At 38.3% G+C, this 16,133-nt stretch overlaps 1 long non-coding RNA gene across 1 annotated transcript; it reads left to right on the forward strand.

Moving 5' to 3' along the window:
* The first annotated feature begins 272 nt into the window (after window positions 1–272).
* On the forward strand, window positions 273–15,302 carry LOC138899570 (uncharacterized). Its single transcript, XR_011411280.1, has 3 exons — window positions 273–400; window positions 572–644; window positions 14,657–15,302. It is a non-coding gene; the product is annotated as an uncharacterized lncRNA (long non-coding RNA).
* Window positions 15,303–16,133: the final 831 nt, after the last annotated feature.

The raw sequence follows: 16,133 nt of genomic DNA on the forward strand, positions 1-16,133 counted from the left end.
GTTGTTCAAAATTGAACTGTAACCGTTAATCGAATCTTAAAATTGATTTATTGGCTTGTTGTTATCGGGTTATTGGAGTAATGGTTGGTGAACGGATTGAAATTTTATAATTAACGGCTTAACGGTTTGGGAGTGAATTACTCACTTTTCTTATCGGATAAATCGTTAACCCGTTAAAAATTTTTATATTTATATTTTTACCTCTATATATATAAATTACTATCCTATATCCTTCTCCATAGAAATTTATGGAGAGACCAATAAAGGTGGCACACAGTAAAAGCTTTTCTGAGAGAAGAGACAAAAAAGAATCATCGGTCCCAAGAATTATCATCTAAATTGATCTCTTAGGCAGAATGAGCTAAAGTTGCTCGAATTTAAAAGTAATTCCTGTGAGAAAGTGAGTTTCCACGACCTTTTATTTGTATAGTAGAATCCAGACTGATATCTTAAAAAATTTTGTGTTAGAAATTTTAATATGACTTCATATACGTTCAATGTTTCTTTTGTTGCCTATGTTATCCGGATTAAGTTATGTTTCCTTTCTCATTTTTTTTTTTTTTTTTTGCAGTGAGTACAAAATGTTTAATCAGGTATCGGTTTCAAGACAAATGTTCACTATAGTAATTGAATGCAATTCGAAGGTGACATATCCTAAATTTTCCCTTATCTCTAATTCTCTATTTATTTTTTATTGTCTGTTAGATTTAGCCGATAAATCGCCCAATAATCGCTAATCCGTTACCATTCTGCCGGAAGTCGTATTGGTTGGCTAGTGGATTATTACATTTATAAACCGATAACCAATAAATCAAACAGTTAAGCATAAATATCCCTTCGATCCGCCCCGATAAGCACCCCTAGGTGAAAGCCAAAATATTACACATTTTAAAGTTAATAATCATTTTTTAATTTGATTAATTGAATAACCTGTTTTAATTTAAGCATAAGTTATACTGCATGTATACTTCCCTACGAAGATACTAAACTTCCAGATTTGGTTTTAAAAGTAATTCTGAAAAAAATTCGTGTATTTAGTTCATTAGCTTTTGGTTTCAACTGTAGATTTTTAAAGCCTTACCTTTTGGAGGTACAAAAGCAACGAACATTGAATAATGAACCACAAGAAAGAGCTTCTAACATGATATTTGGTGGTATTGTTTACCCATAAAATGATATAGTTAAATTTATAACGTGATTTGTAGATACGTAGATTAAATTGGATCGAAAAAATAAAATAATGAAAAGCAAAAGAGAGTAAAATAAGAATAATTAAAGAAAAGACATACTTGAACTTTCTTCTTAGGAAACAAGAACAATGCCAAAAACTTAATATTAGCATAATAGAGTTTTGCATAATAAGAGAGTAGTTATTAGCCTTTTTTCATACAAGTATTTTCTCCCCTTCAATGAGTATGAATTTCTCTATTTATAGCTATATTAGGGGAGACAAGATCCCCAAATCATGCTCCTATTTAAGGTGAATAATGACCCCTTTTGATAGCAACATAACAATTGATAATAAATACTATGATTTTCTGTAACGGCTGCTCCTTTAATCTGCCTTCTTCAATCGGTATCTTTCTTTCACATTTTCTTCCCCATCCTTGATGTCTTCGGAACTTATGCAATACCGATCACCTGTTTGTACCCGATGTCAGCTATTTGTTGAATCATCTCCTATCTGTCTTCACAGTCACGTGTCAACACAAAGCTCATCCATCTATCATCTGTTAACTTTATGAAATACAAATAGTCCCCCTACATTCTGGTGACACGAGTTGATGTGACCGGGAAGTAGATAAAGCTTTCTCTTTTCTTGGCGGGAAAGTTCTTAAATGGGTTTTTACACTTGAAAGGGCGTATGTCTCTTTTCATTTAATGAGCCGAACACATATTGACATGTGATTCGACAAGTATTTTCGCCAATTACCTAGGTAATGATGGCCTTGTATTGTGTCGCCTATAAATTTCTCCCCCTTTTTACCACTTTCATCTTTCACTTTTACAATCTTTCTTCTCCGAGTCTTCTTAAAGCTTTCCTGTAACTCCCTTTTGCTCAGAATATTCGTTCTTTTTATCAACATGTCTTTTGCTATTTCTTCCTCCTATAACTCATCTTCCACCCCTAAACAACATTACTTTATTTTAACCTCTTCATCTAATGGCACCAGGGCTTGCATCGGCGGCACCCCATCCAAGAAGAACAAGTCTAATAAACCTGATGTCGGACCTCCCTCTACAAACACAATTATCCCTTCTCAGAGGTATTTTTAAAAGGATAATTATTCACCACCACCCACTTACGCTCCAATCTATAATACCCAGCCATATTACCACCCTTAACCACAATAATGACCTATTTAAGGTGAATAATGACCCCTCTTGATAGCAACATAACAATTGATAATAAATACTATGATTTTCTGTAACGGCTGCTCCTTTAATCTGCCTTCTTCAATCGGTATCTTTCTTTCACATTTTCTTCCCCATCCTTGATGTCTTCGGAACTTATGCAATACCGATCACCTGTTTGTACCCGATGTCAGCTATTTGTTGAATCATCTCCTATCTGTCTTCACAGTCACGTGTCAACACAAAGCTCATCCATCTATCATCTGTTAACTTTATGAAATACAAATAGTCCCCCTACATTCTGGTGACACGAGTTGATGTGACCGGGAAGTAGATAAAGCTTTCTCTTTTCTTGGCGGGAAAGTTCTTAAATGGGTTTTTACACTTGAAAGGGCGTATGTCTCTTTTCATTTAATGAGCCGAACACGTATTGACATGTGATTCGACAAGTATTTTCGCCAATTACCTAGGTAATGATGGCCTTGTATTGTGTCGCCTATAAATTTCTCCCCCTTTTTACCACTTTCATCTTTCACTTTTACAATCTTTCTTCTCCGAGTCTTCTTAAAGCTTTCCTGTAACTCCCTTTTGCTCAGAATATTCGTTCTTTTTATCAACATGTCTTTTGCTATTTCTTCCTCCTATAACTCATCTTCCACCCCTAAACAACATTACTTTATTTTAACCTCTTCATCTAATGGCACCGGGGCTTGCATCGGCGGCGCCCCATCCAAGAAGAACAAGTCTAATAAACCTGATGTCGGACCTCCCTCTACAAACACAATTATCCCTTCTCAGAGGTATTTTTAAAAGGATAATTATTCACCACCACCCAGTTACGCTCCAATCTATAACACCCAGCCATATTACCACCCTTAACCACAATACACCCCTCTCTGAGCCAACAACAATCTGAACCCACAATGACCATATGCTCATGTCCAAACCACTTATCACCAAAACTGACCTGCTTATGCACCACACCCTCGTCCCAACTTTGAAGAGAGGGGTCATAGAAATTACACCCCGATTGCTGAGTCTCTGGTCCAATTGTTCAAGAGATTGAGAAAAGCAGGATTAATATATCCAGTTGAAGGAAGGGTTCCTGAATACCCCTCCAAGTATTTTAACGCAACTAAAAGATACGTATACCACTCCAACGTACCTGGGCATGATAATGAAGATTGTTTTAAGCTGAAAAATGAGATTGAAACACTGATCAAGAGTGAAGCCATCCAATGCGCTCAGGCTCCGCCTAATGTGAATCGCAATCCGCTGCAAATCACCGAAACTATGGAGTTAACATGATCACATTGGACGAAGAGTATGACCTAAAAGGAACGATTGTCACTATAGGAAATGAAGAAGCCGCCAAGATCCCTCCTCGAAGGGCTCCAATGATTACCGTACAAGTGAGACCTCGGGAATACAAAACTATTCCATGGACGTACCAACAAAAAGGGAAGGCCAAAATGACAGACCCTGTCGTAGCCCAAAATATGACTAGGTCCGAGAGATACTACGCTCCCGATGATGTCAATCGAGGGAACTTGGGAAGAGAAAAAAATTCAAAGAATGAACATAACAGACCCAGAAGATGTCGAGTTTTGGAAGAGAATGTTAAACAAAAAGTATTTTGTGGAGGAGATCTTGAAGAAAACTCTAGCACAAATATCAATCATGGATCTGTTAATGAGTTTCGACAGTCATAAGAACGCCCTATTGAAAGTACTAAGTGGGGTAAGTGTACCAAGTACCACCACCAGTGAGGCGTTGGCCGCGACAATTGGGAAAATGGTCGAAGCAAATATGATCACTTTCAGAAGAGACGAACTTCATGTCGAAAGCGCAAGTCACAACAAAGCTCTTCATATCACTGTCAAATGTGGGGACAAAGTGGTGTCCTGAGTATTGGTCGATGGAGGGTCAGGAGTCAACATTTGTCCGCTCTATACCCTACGGGAGTTAGGAATTTATTTGCGGGAAGTCAAAGAAAGCCATGTAAGGGTAAGGGCCTTTGATGGTTTGCAAAAGGATGTTATTGAATAAATTTATTTGGCCTTGCAGATCGAGCCAGTTGATTTTCCCATATTGTTTCAAGTAATGGACATCTCCTCTTCCTATAACTTGCTGCTGGGAAGGCCTTGGATACATATGGCTGGGGCCGTCCCATCCACTTTACACCAATGCATGAAATTTGAGTGAAGATATCAGGAGATCGTCGTTCATGGCGAGTGGGGTCACTCCGCTTATTTGGAGTGTGATGTTATGTTCATTGAAGGGCTAGACGTAGTTGCTTTCCATGCAGTGGAAATCATGCAGACTACCGAAATGGAGGAGACTGAACAAAACTTGGGAATGCAGTCACCATATAGATCCAAGATGGCTATAAGGGAGATGATGAAATATGGATACATGCCAGGAACAGGGCTGGGAGCCAGGTTAGATGGAATCACATAGCCAATTGAACCTAACAGGCAGAAAGAAAGGGCCGACATAGGATATCAGCCTCCGGGGGAGGGGAAGCTAGTACTGTTAGCTCCGGGAAAAAGGCTTTTATGCCAGAGCATATTTCAAGTCCGGGTTAGAGTTCAGTACCAGAAGATGATATCATCGACGGGATGGAAAAGTTATTAGTGAATATGATTGAAGAATGCTGTGAAGGGACTGACATCAAGACACCGACTATCAGGGATGCCGAACAAGGGGAAGAGCTGCAGAATTGGACCGACAATCCATCCTTGGTTCGCTAGGAGTCTTGGTAGTATGGAACTGTAAAAGTTTTCTTTTGAAAAACGCACGGTCAATTGAGGCATGCACCGTGTTTGTACCTTTTTTCATTAGACTCTTTTGAATGCTTAAGACGTTCCTCTTTTGATGAAATAAAAAGAATCATTTTCTCAAATATTTCAAATTTATTTACCACTTTTTTTCATTAGACTCTTTTGAGCTCAACGACCCATATTACAAGGAATATGATGAGAGTATGATGCCATACAATCTCCCGCAGGAGATTGAGCAACTGGAGAGTCCGAAAATTCCCAACCTCGAAGAAATGGAAGTGGTCAATCTTGGAAGAAAATATGATGTAAAGGAAACCAGAATCAATATTCATTTAGAAGCTGAGCAGAAGAAAAAACTGGTTGAGCTCCTCCGACAGTATATCGATGTGTTAGCATGGTCGTATGATGATATGACTGGAATAATTACTGATATTGTCTCGCATCGACTTCCCACCGATCCTACCAGACCGCCGGTCAAGGAGAAGCCCAAGAAATTCAAACCTGATTTAAGTTTGAGTATAAAGGAAGAAGTGACCAAGCAGATAGAGGCGAATGTGGTAAAGGTCACCAATTATCCCAGTTGGTTGGCAAATATCGTCCCAGTACCCAAGAAAGACAAAAAGATCAGAATATGTGTGGATTACCGAGATCTCAACAAAGCTAGTCTAAAGTACGATTTCCCTCTGCCAAATATCCACATCCTCATCAATAACTGCGCGAAGCATGAACTGTAGTTATTTGTGGATTGTTTCGTTGGGTACCACCAACTCTTGATGCACGAGGAAGATGCAGAGAAGACGGAATTCACCACACCTTGTGGAGTTTACTGCTATAGAGTCATTCTGTTCCGTCTCAAGAATGCGGGTACCACCTACACGAGGGCCATGGCGACCCTTTTTCATGACATAATTCATAAGGAAAAGTGTATGTGGATGATGTCATCATAAAAGTTTAGATCACTTGGACAATTTAAGGTTACAGTCTGAAGTTGAACCTGGCAAAGTGCGCATCCGGAATCCCCGCTGGAAAACTGTTGGGCTTCATTGTAAGCAGGAAGGGAATAGAACTGGATCCATCAAAAATCAAGGCCATTCAGGAAGTACTGCCACCGAAGATCAAGAAAGACGTGATGAGTTTCCTGGGTAGATTGAATTACATCAGTCGCTTCATAGCCCAGTCCACGGTAATTTGTGAACCCATTTTCAAGTTGCTGAAGAAAGATGCTACCACAAATTGGACAGAAGAATGCCAGAAGGCCTTCGATAGAATCAAGGAGTGTTTGTCAAATCTACCAGTGCTGGTTCCCCCAAACCCGGAAAGCCACTGCTACTATATTTGTAAGTCTTGGATAAAGCCTTCGGTTGTGTGTTGGGACAGCATGACGAAAGTGAGAGACAGGAGCAGGCCATCTGTTACTTAAGTAAGAAGTTCATGCCATGTGAAGACAAGTATACTTTGATAGAACACACTTGTTGTGCTCTGACTTTGATTACCCAGAAACTAAGGCATTATATGTCGGCATACACTACGCATATGGTATATTGGATCGACCCGCTTAAGTACATCTTCCAGAAGCCGATGACTACCGGAAAGCTAGCTAAATGGAAAATTCTCCTTAGCGAATTTGACATTGTGTACATAACTCAGAAGGCTATCAAAGGGCAAGCTTTAGCCGACCATCTCGCAGATAACCAGTGGATGGGGATTACGAGTTTATTACCATATATTTTCCTGATGAAGAAGTATTATTTTCTATAGAGGATATTGCAGAATCGTACCCTAGATGGAGAATGTTTTTCGATGGAGCAGCAAACTTCAAAGGAGTCGGAATTGGGGCGGTGCTGATTTCAGAATATGGACAACACTATCCAGCATCGGCAAAGTTAAAATTCCCTTGTACCAATAATATGGCTGAATACGAAGCATGCATCCTTGGGATCAGAATGACAGCCGACATGAACGTCAAGGAACTTTTGGTCATAGGAGATTTCGATCTATTGATACACCAAGTCCAAGGGGAATTGTCCACCAAGAATGTCAAGATGCTCGCATTCCTGCACTGCGTGAAAGAGCTATGCAAGAAGTTCACGAAGATTGAGTTCAAGCACGTCCCCAGGATTCAGAACGAGTTCGTCGACGCCTTTGCAACCCTATCATCTATGATTCAGAATACATACAAGAACTACATCGACCCTATTGAGGTAGAAATCAAGGATCAACATGCCTATTGCTTCCATGTAGATGAAGAACCAGATGTAAACCATGGTATCACGTCATCAAGAAATTCCTTGCAACCAGAGAATACCCGGAGAATGCTACTAATGGTCAAAAGAGAGCCCTCAAGAGGCTGGATAACCACCTTTTCCTTAACGGGGAGATCCTATACAGGAGGACCCCAGATCTAGGTTTGTTGAGATATGTAGACCCTGCCGAGGCAATCAGGTTATTGGAGGAAATACATGCAGGAATATACGGACCCCACATAAACGGGTTCACATTAACCAAGAAGATCTTGAGATTGGATACTTTTGGTTGACTATGGAAAATGATAGCATCCGCTACGTACAAAAGTGTCACCAGTGCCAGATTCATGGGGATTTCATCCGGGTTCTGCCAAATGGGTTAAACATAATGTGTTTACCCTGGCCGTTTTCCGCTTGGGTCATGGACGTGATTGGACCTATAGAGCCCGCCGAATCAAATGGACATCATTTCATCTTGGTAGCTATCAACTATTTCACCAAATGGGTCGAGGCATCTACTTACAAGGCTATCACAAAGAAGGTAGTGGCAAATTTCGTTCGGAACAACATCGTCTGCAGATTTGGAATAATGGAGTCTATCATTACTGACAATGCCACTAATCTCAATAGTGACCTCATAAGAGAAATCTGCGAGAAGTTCAGAATCATCCACCACAATTCCACAGCCTATAGACCAAAAATGAATAGAGCAGTTGATCTAGCCAACAAGAATATCAAGAGGATTCTACGGAAGATAGTGGACAACCATAGGCAATGGCACGAGAAACTATCTTTCGCCTTACTGGGTTATCAGACTACCATGAGAACATCCACTAGGGCAACATCGTACATGTTGGTATACGACACGGAAACTATGATACCTGCAGAGGTTGAAATACCATCTTTGAGGGTTATTCAAGAGGAAAAATTGGACGACGCAAAGTGGATACAAGTCAGACAGAAGCAGCTCATGCTCATCTACATGAAAAGATTGGATGCAGTATGCCATGGTAAGCTATATCAAAATAGGATGGCCAACACATTTAACAAGAGAGTGAATCCTTACCAGTTCGCACCTGGGAAGTTGGTTTTGAAGAAAATCTTTCCCCACCAAGAAGAAGCCAAAGGAAAGTTCGCACCAAACTTGCAGGGTCCTTACGTGGTTCACCGAGCACTGTCGGGTGGAGCTCTAATCTTGGCAGAAATGGTTGGAAGAATAAACAAGAAGTCCATTAACTCAGACATAATCAAGAGATACTATGCTTGAAGACAAATAGAGTTAGGTTTTGATGTAACAGAACTACGTTCAACCTGATTTCTCACGGAGGGATATGTAGGCAACCCATGTAAGGTTCAGTTTCTCTCTCCCATTCTCTTTTGTAATAGAAAAACCAAATATCACTTTTGTATGTTGCTCAAGAACTACGCCGACTTGATTTCCTTAGAAAGGAATACGTAGGCAATCCTCATCGGATTTAATCGTCTTTTGTAATTGAACTATATTCTAGCCTAATTCCATTTGGATACGTAGGCGGTCTGAGTCAGACTCGGCCATTTTTATTCTTAATCTCATCATTTTGCATCTGTTGTAATCGAACTACGCTTTGACCTGATTCTATTTGGATACGTAGGCTGCATGAGTCAGGATCAGTCATCTTCATTATATTTTATCATAATCCATGAATTACGTTCAGACCTGATTCCTTTTTGGATATGTAGGCAACCTGAAAGGGTTCGGTCATAACCTTAGGAAAGCCTTGTAATGCATTAGTTCGAATTGGGACGCAGTCACAACAACAAGCAGCCGCATTGTCAGAAGCATCACGGAAGGACGACATTAACACGACAAAGTTTTCAAGAGGATACACTCGCAAGTGGAGAACCTTTCGCAACATGTCATAATCCGGAACGACGACATTTGTCTTAAAAACAAAGTGTTTTCAAAATGTTTCTAAAAAAAATATATTTATTTGTTCCATCTACCGAACTTCGCGGCGCAATCATGTCAAAGGCCGGGGCAAACCAACATTGTGGTCGACACAAATCAAAATTCCCACTCCCACTAAGAATTTTTCTTTGAATGTAGGGTCAACAGGGAGTAAGGAAGCAGTAAGTAAGACCACACTGGGAAAAATGACGGATCCGCCACTTGCCTAAGATTATCTCTCTTCCTCCTTTACTTGAATTTTTCTGGTACGGCTAAAGCTAACCTTTGAATCCTTTGCAGGTACCTCGGAATCAGACAGCTGATACGGAAAACCTTGTATAGAGCAAACTGTCTGCTCAACCAATCGGAGGACCTTGTACAAAGCGAGCCGTCGTCTTCACCAATTGAAGTCCTGTATATAGAAAACCGCCTACTCAACTAATCGGAGCACTCTGTACAAATTAGCCATCGACTTCACCAATTGAAGTCCTGTATATAGCGAACTATCACCTCAATCAAACGGAGCGCCCTGTACAAGTCGAACGTTGGCTTCGTCAATCGGAGCCTTGTATATAGAAAACTACAAATTTTGCCAATAAAGTAATCCGCATCGCCGCTCCATCATAATGGATGCCAGAATAGATAGTCGCAAACCTCGTCACCGACGTTCTGCCAATTGATGGCCACAACCTAGCTTCGCACTCAAGAGTATCTCTTGAGCACGCTTTTATTTTATTTGCTATTACTTTGAATCTTTTAACGTCTTGCTCATGCAGCTTCAAGCATGATTACATTTTTAATTAATCACTCCCAAGCGGAGGTTACTTTACATTCTTTAGTGCAAAGCTCTCCCAACAAGTGGATATGCACTCTACAAATCAAGCTCTCCCAACAAGTGGATATGCACTCTACAAATCAAGCTCTCCCAACAAGCGGAGACAATTTGCAAATGCTCTAACAGCTGCGGAACGGTACAAAGTCCGGCTAACAAGTCGAGTCAAGATCAAGTATCCCATCATCCCAATCCCAAATAACGGCTCGCCGGCAGCCATACATCTTCATTCCTGTGTCATTTACATCACATCTTAGTATATTCTGCATTGCAATATATTGGTATGCGTATATTTCATTTGTTTCACAGGAACAAACACCGCAGCGTGGAACCTTTCTAAGAAGTAGACTAAACTACAACGCTATGAGGGACAACAAACCCATTAGTGGGCCAAGGATCCAAATTCAAACACGAAACGGCCAGTGAAACTAAAAAATTTCAAATCCTTCAAATCAAGCTGCAAAATTTAAGCTGTCATGGGTGCCCAATTCTATGCCTCGTCTTATCGTCATAATACGATACTGGGGCAATTCCTGCAAGTATCGCTTTCTAAAAAAAATTACTCCAGAACTACACGAGGCCAAATCCTCATTAAACCCGAGGTGTGTAAGCAATTCACAAACAGAATTCGGCCCCAATCTCTCCACAATTCTTCCCAAAATCCTCCCAGAATCTTCCTTAACTTAATCTTGCAACTCATAATCTTCATGCCACTCTTGCAATGCATGCCTAAAGTTAGGACAAAATTGGCTTTAGTTCAATTTCTTTGCCCAAAAACTCTTTTATCGTCTCCGGTCAAATAGGGGCAGCTGTTGACGGCCAATTTTGACCCTCTATTTTTAAATTAATTTATTTATACCTAATAATTTAAAATAAGTATTTTGGAAGTGTTTTCTAGTAATAAATACCTATTTTTACAAATTAATTATGTATTAGTTTTAAAATTAATTATGTACTATTAGTATTATGTAATTACAAATATACTTCCTATTTTAAGATTATTGAAATAACTTTTATATACATCACATAGGCCTATATAGTTAATTTAATGAATTCCTCCTTAATTTCTAGTAAATTAGACTACTATATTAATAATTCAAAATTAGTGTTACAATTTAGAAAACAAAGTATTTTATAAATAATTAATTATAATAATTAGTAGTATATTTGATAATTATAATTTCTATTATATTTTATTGAAAATAATTAATTTTATTTAAATTAATTACAAAAAGGGATTAAAAGATAAAAGGCTACAATTGAAATTATCAACTAAACACAAAGTGGTCATCTATTAAATTTATTTTGGCCCAAATGTGCAAGCCCAATATGGAAATACCCAGTCAAAAAAACCCCTCTCTTTCCATTTTGGCAATCCCTGCCATCACATTTGAACCAATCACCACACACCACGTCACCCGTCTCCAGCACACACAAAACAAACACAAATCATCTGACCGTCCATTTCTTAAATCAACAACCCACATTTTTATTCTATTTCCTCTTTAATTTTCAAGCACCCAGGGACTTAATCTCCACCGTCAGATCAAAGAGATCCAACGGTCATCGATTTTTTCGATTGAATTATTTCTAAAATCCCTAAATACCAAAACAATCGGAGCCGTTGATCAACAGATCCAACGACTCCCGTTCCATCTCCCAACTTAAACTCAGAGACAGTCCCTAAACCTACCCAAACCCTAATCATTTCTCACCTCAACCTGCCGCCTCTCTTTCCCTTTCCTCTCTCTTTTCTCTCATCTCCATAAGCCATCAATCTCCAAAAACCTTGCACAAATTTGTGCATGGTCACTCGAAATCACTCTAAATCATCCATTCTATTCCTGCTACACCGGTGAATCCCGCCTGAACATTCCTATTCCATCGTTACAATTCAAAACCCCTAATCAAAAACCCTAAGCTCGGAAAGAAAAACCTTCAAATCATATGATTTCTCTCACGAGTCACAAATCAAGCCTGAAACCATTATTTTGCCTTCTGAAAATTGCGAATCCAGCCGGCTATTTCCTATCTCATCACTCAAACTTCAAATACCCAAATCTGAAAACCTAGACTCAAAGATGCAATATCAAATCTCGGATTTCTCTCGTGTTCTGTTAAATCCATGGCATGCATGGTGTTTCTTCATCATCACCACTGTTATTCTTTGTCCAGAGGTCAAACGTAGTGACCTCTGGACATTGAGGTCTTATCCGATGGTTCTTTGCCTTCAACGGCCATTCTTCACTTATGTAAACTTGTTAATCATTTTGTCTCTCTGCCTCCTTAGAGTTTCCCCCGATTTTGCTATTATCATCAATCTTTCGTCACTTTCCACTATCAATTGAATCTGCTGAAACCCTAGAGCCTTAATGGCACTATAGAAAGGGCCCTTAATGTTCTCACCTAACATAACCTACCACCACCAACCACTGAAGAAAAACACACCAAGAACACCTAAAAAGGCAGAAAATAAATATAGTAGTTTTAGAATTTCTTTGACTAAGGCTAAGTTCTTACTCGATTTCTGATTTTGGCTCTGAGGTACTCATTAGTTTAAGTCTTTGAGTTCTTGGTTCCTAAACAACTAAATAAACTCTTATTTGGTCTGCTGCCCTAGAGAAGGTCAGTATACCTTCACCCTCTTCTCTTTTAATTGTCTTACTTGAATACTATGAACATTTTGTTGCCTTCTATTAATTGTATTAGTTTATAGTGTTTGTCATTAGTGTAGAAATATTATTTTCAGTTCGTGATAAGATGTTGTTTACTTGTGATCATTAGTTATGCTCCTAAGTATCCTTAGATAGTGTTGATTGAACTGTATGTGACCTTAATGACTTTCAGATAACCAATATGATTAAATTTTCTTAATGTACTTTAATGACTTCCATGCTTGTCTAAACTTCAGATTTTCTGTCAATAGTTCCATTGTGATATCTATCTTCATACACTGTTTTCTTGCATTCTGGTCGAGATCACTATTTGTTAATCCTAATTAGGACAAAACTTAAAAGTTCATAATTTAATCCTTCACTACTTAATTGAAGCATGAAAAGTCTAAGTGTTTAAGTGCTCTCCTTCTCTATATCTGTATCTATTAACTCTGAGAGCAACTTCGGGGCTGCCACCATGAAATTATTATGTTCATATCTAACTGTTGGTTATACCTATGTGAAATAGTGTTATTGGGGTGAACTCTTATGAACTTCAGTGACCTTTTCTCCTATATTTTGTTGTTTTTCATAAAACAAACATAGTTATGACTATTTTCAAGCTTGAGTATAACTAGTTCATGTTTAGATAGAGCTCTCAGTTATATGGTTGAGTCAAACCTATTTGGTATAGCACTTTTTTTTTTATCTTAAATCTCTTTTATAACATTGTTGACTTTGTGAAGCTTACCCTGACTTCTGTAATATTATAACCTCATGTGAAATGTCTATGAGTAGTTGATTTAGAATGTTGCATGTCCCTCTGTCTTGAAACTGCACTTGGTTCTTTCTTTCCCTATTGATGAACTGAACTTGGTCTGTGAACCCTAGGAGGATTTCCTATTGTTGTTGCTTAGATATAATTGTTTACATAAGGGGAGATGAGATTCTGTCCTCAATTCCTAAATGAAGTATGGTTGGTAACCGATGGTTCTATTAAGCATCTCTAAGAATCCCATGTTTGAATCTGTAACCTATAGTCATGCCAAGAGTTTTGATATCTTTGATAATATCTATAGTGTTTGCTAATCATGACCATCTGTCTGAACCCTTGTAGATGTTTTAAGTAGTACTGTCAATCTGTGCATATGCTAGTTGCAGAGCCTGAGTTAACTAATCTGTTTTTAGAGGCATTTGTGTTGCTGTATATATGAACTGTGTGTTCTTTACCTTTCCTTCGAATGTCTTCCTTAGTGTTTAGACCTTTAACAGTAATATTATAGTGTTTCATGCTTCTCTCTCATATGACTTTGAAATTTGACCTTTAGACTTACTTGATATGCGTATTATTCATTTAGTATTAGAAATGTAGTTATAAAATTGCTTTCGTATCTTTATGTTATTCTGTTAGGAAAAAAGGTATACTTCTGTGGTAAGGGAGTATTATGGTAGTTAGTTTATATTGAAAGGGCCTCATTGGCACTTAAACCCATAAGGAAAATGAGTCGTTAGTGGTTAGGGGTATTTGGGAGTAGAGTTTAACTCTAGGTTGGACTGCTCTCCACGGCACAAGCATTGCCTTAGGCCTTGGGACCCCTGGGAACTTTGAAGTGTCGGGGGATTCAAAGGGAGCATCGACCTTGAGTAGAACTCTCTCCTTAACCCTTAATTCATTGACACTTGTTGTTCTTTATGGGTTTAGTGTTTAATGACAACAGAAGGTTTTTAATCTAAATTATTTTCCATGTATAACCACCATGATGTGCCATACAAATACGACACTTTTGACACTAATTACATAGATTTAGCTCATCTTTTATAGCATTATAAGTCATTTCTTATGTAGTTTTGGTGTTTTGCAGGAAACCAAACTTGAAGAACCAAGATCATAAAAGAATATGACAAAAACCTATGAAAGGCAGAAATGCGGCAAGTTTGCGGGCGCAAAAGTGATGTGCGAGCCACAGACTCATCGCAAAATGAAGCAGAAAAGCCCAGTTCCTGAGAGACAAGTTTGCGATCCATTATGCGATCGCATAACTTTTGTGCGGACCGCATAATGATTGTATAATTGTAAAAGAAGTCCAATGAAGATGACTATGCGGTGTGTTATGCAGCCGCAAAAGTGATATGCAGACCGCATAACCAAAATGCGATGGAAAAAGTGGAAGTTTGTGTGATCAATTCTGCGGTGGAACTGAAGATATGCGAACCGCAAAAGCCTTCTGCGACCCATTTTGCGGTCACAGACTTGATCTGCAGGGTCATTTTTGTCATTTTTTTACCATGACTTTTAGACCATTATAAATAGAATGATAAGGGTTTTTGTGCAGTATCTGGTCTGACAGAAAGAGGCTTCACTTAGAGCATTGAATGCACCATTAGTTTGGAAGTTTGTGAGAGAGAATCCAAGATTTTGTCTATATTTGTAAGTTTCATGACTTTATTTATTACATTGTTCTTGTATTCTAGTATGAGTAGCTAATTTTAAATACTAAAGTTGTGAATCCTCTGTGGGTGTAATGTTAATGGGTGTTTATCATTGAATATATATATAATGGTTGGTCGATTTCTATTCATTTCTCATACTTTATTTATAGTTGATGGTTGCAAACATTGACTAGTGCCAATTCACTCTATATTTACTTGGAAAAGTGGGTTGGAGTTTGGTAGAATTGAATAGCATGAACTCAAAGCTTTAAACCTTGTTTAATAGAATCTATTAGGGATAAGTGGGTTCTACTTGAAATAAATTATTTGTTCTTAATTGTAACTCTTTTATATTTGGAAAAATCATAAAGAGGAAATACTATCTAATTATTGAAAAATATTGGGTAGTCATTTAGGAATGACTTGTATATCAACGGATCTTCTATTAGAAATATATAATATTAACACCGTTCGCATTATATTCCATTGATGGAGGCACAACTTTGGTTTCTAAATCAAATTAATCAAATCATCTCAACAAAATAGCTTTTCTCGATAATTCACAATTACAAAACTTGGTTTAAACTAACGGAGTAGAATTACGACTTAAAGTCAAGTTTCACACTATTTAAGTAACTTTTTCACACCTATTCCCTGTGGGATTCGACCCCAACCTAGTTGGATTATTATATTTTACATCGACCGCCTTACACCAATTGTATAGGTGTAATTTGAGCGTATTACACCACATAAGTAAATTTTCTCATAGTATTTGAGTATTGATATTTTGTTATATTCCTGCTCCAATCATTTGTTTATATATTTCATACATGGTTGAATATGCTGAACATATAGCACATGTATCTAATGACTTTCTCCTTCTTTTGGGCATGTACACTTGTTTGGGCA

The sequence above is a fragment of the Nicotiana tomentosiformis genome, chromosome 9 (genome assembly GCF_000390325.3).
Source record: "Nicotiana tomentosiformis chromosome 9, ASM39032v3, whole genome shotgun sequence".
Lineage (NCBI taxonomy): Eukaryota > Viridiplantae > Streptophyta > Magnoliopsida > Solanales > Solanaceae > Nicotiana > Nicotiana tomentosiformis.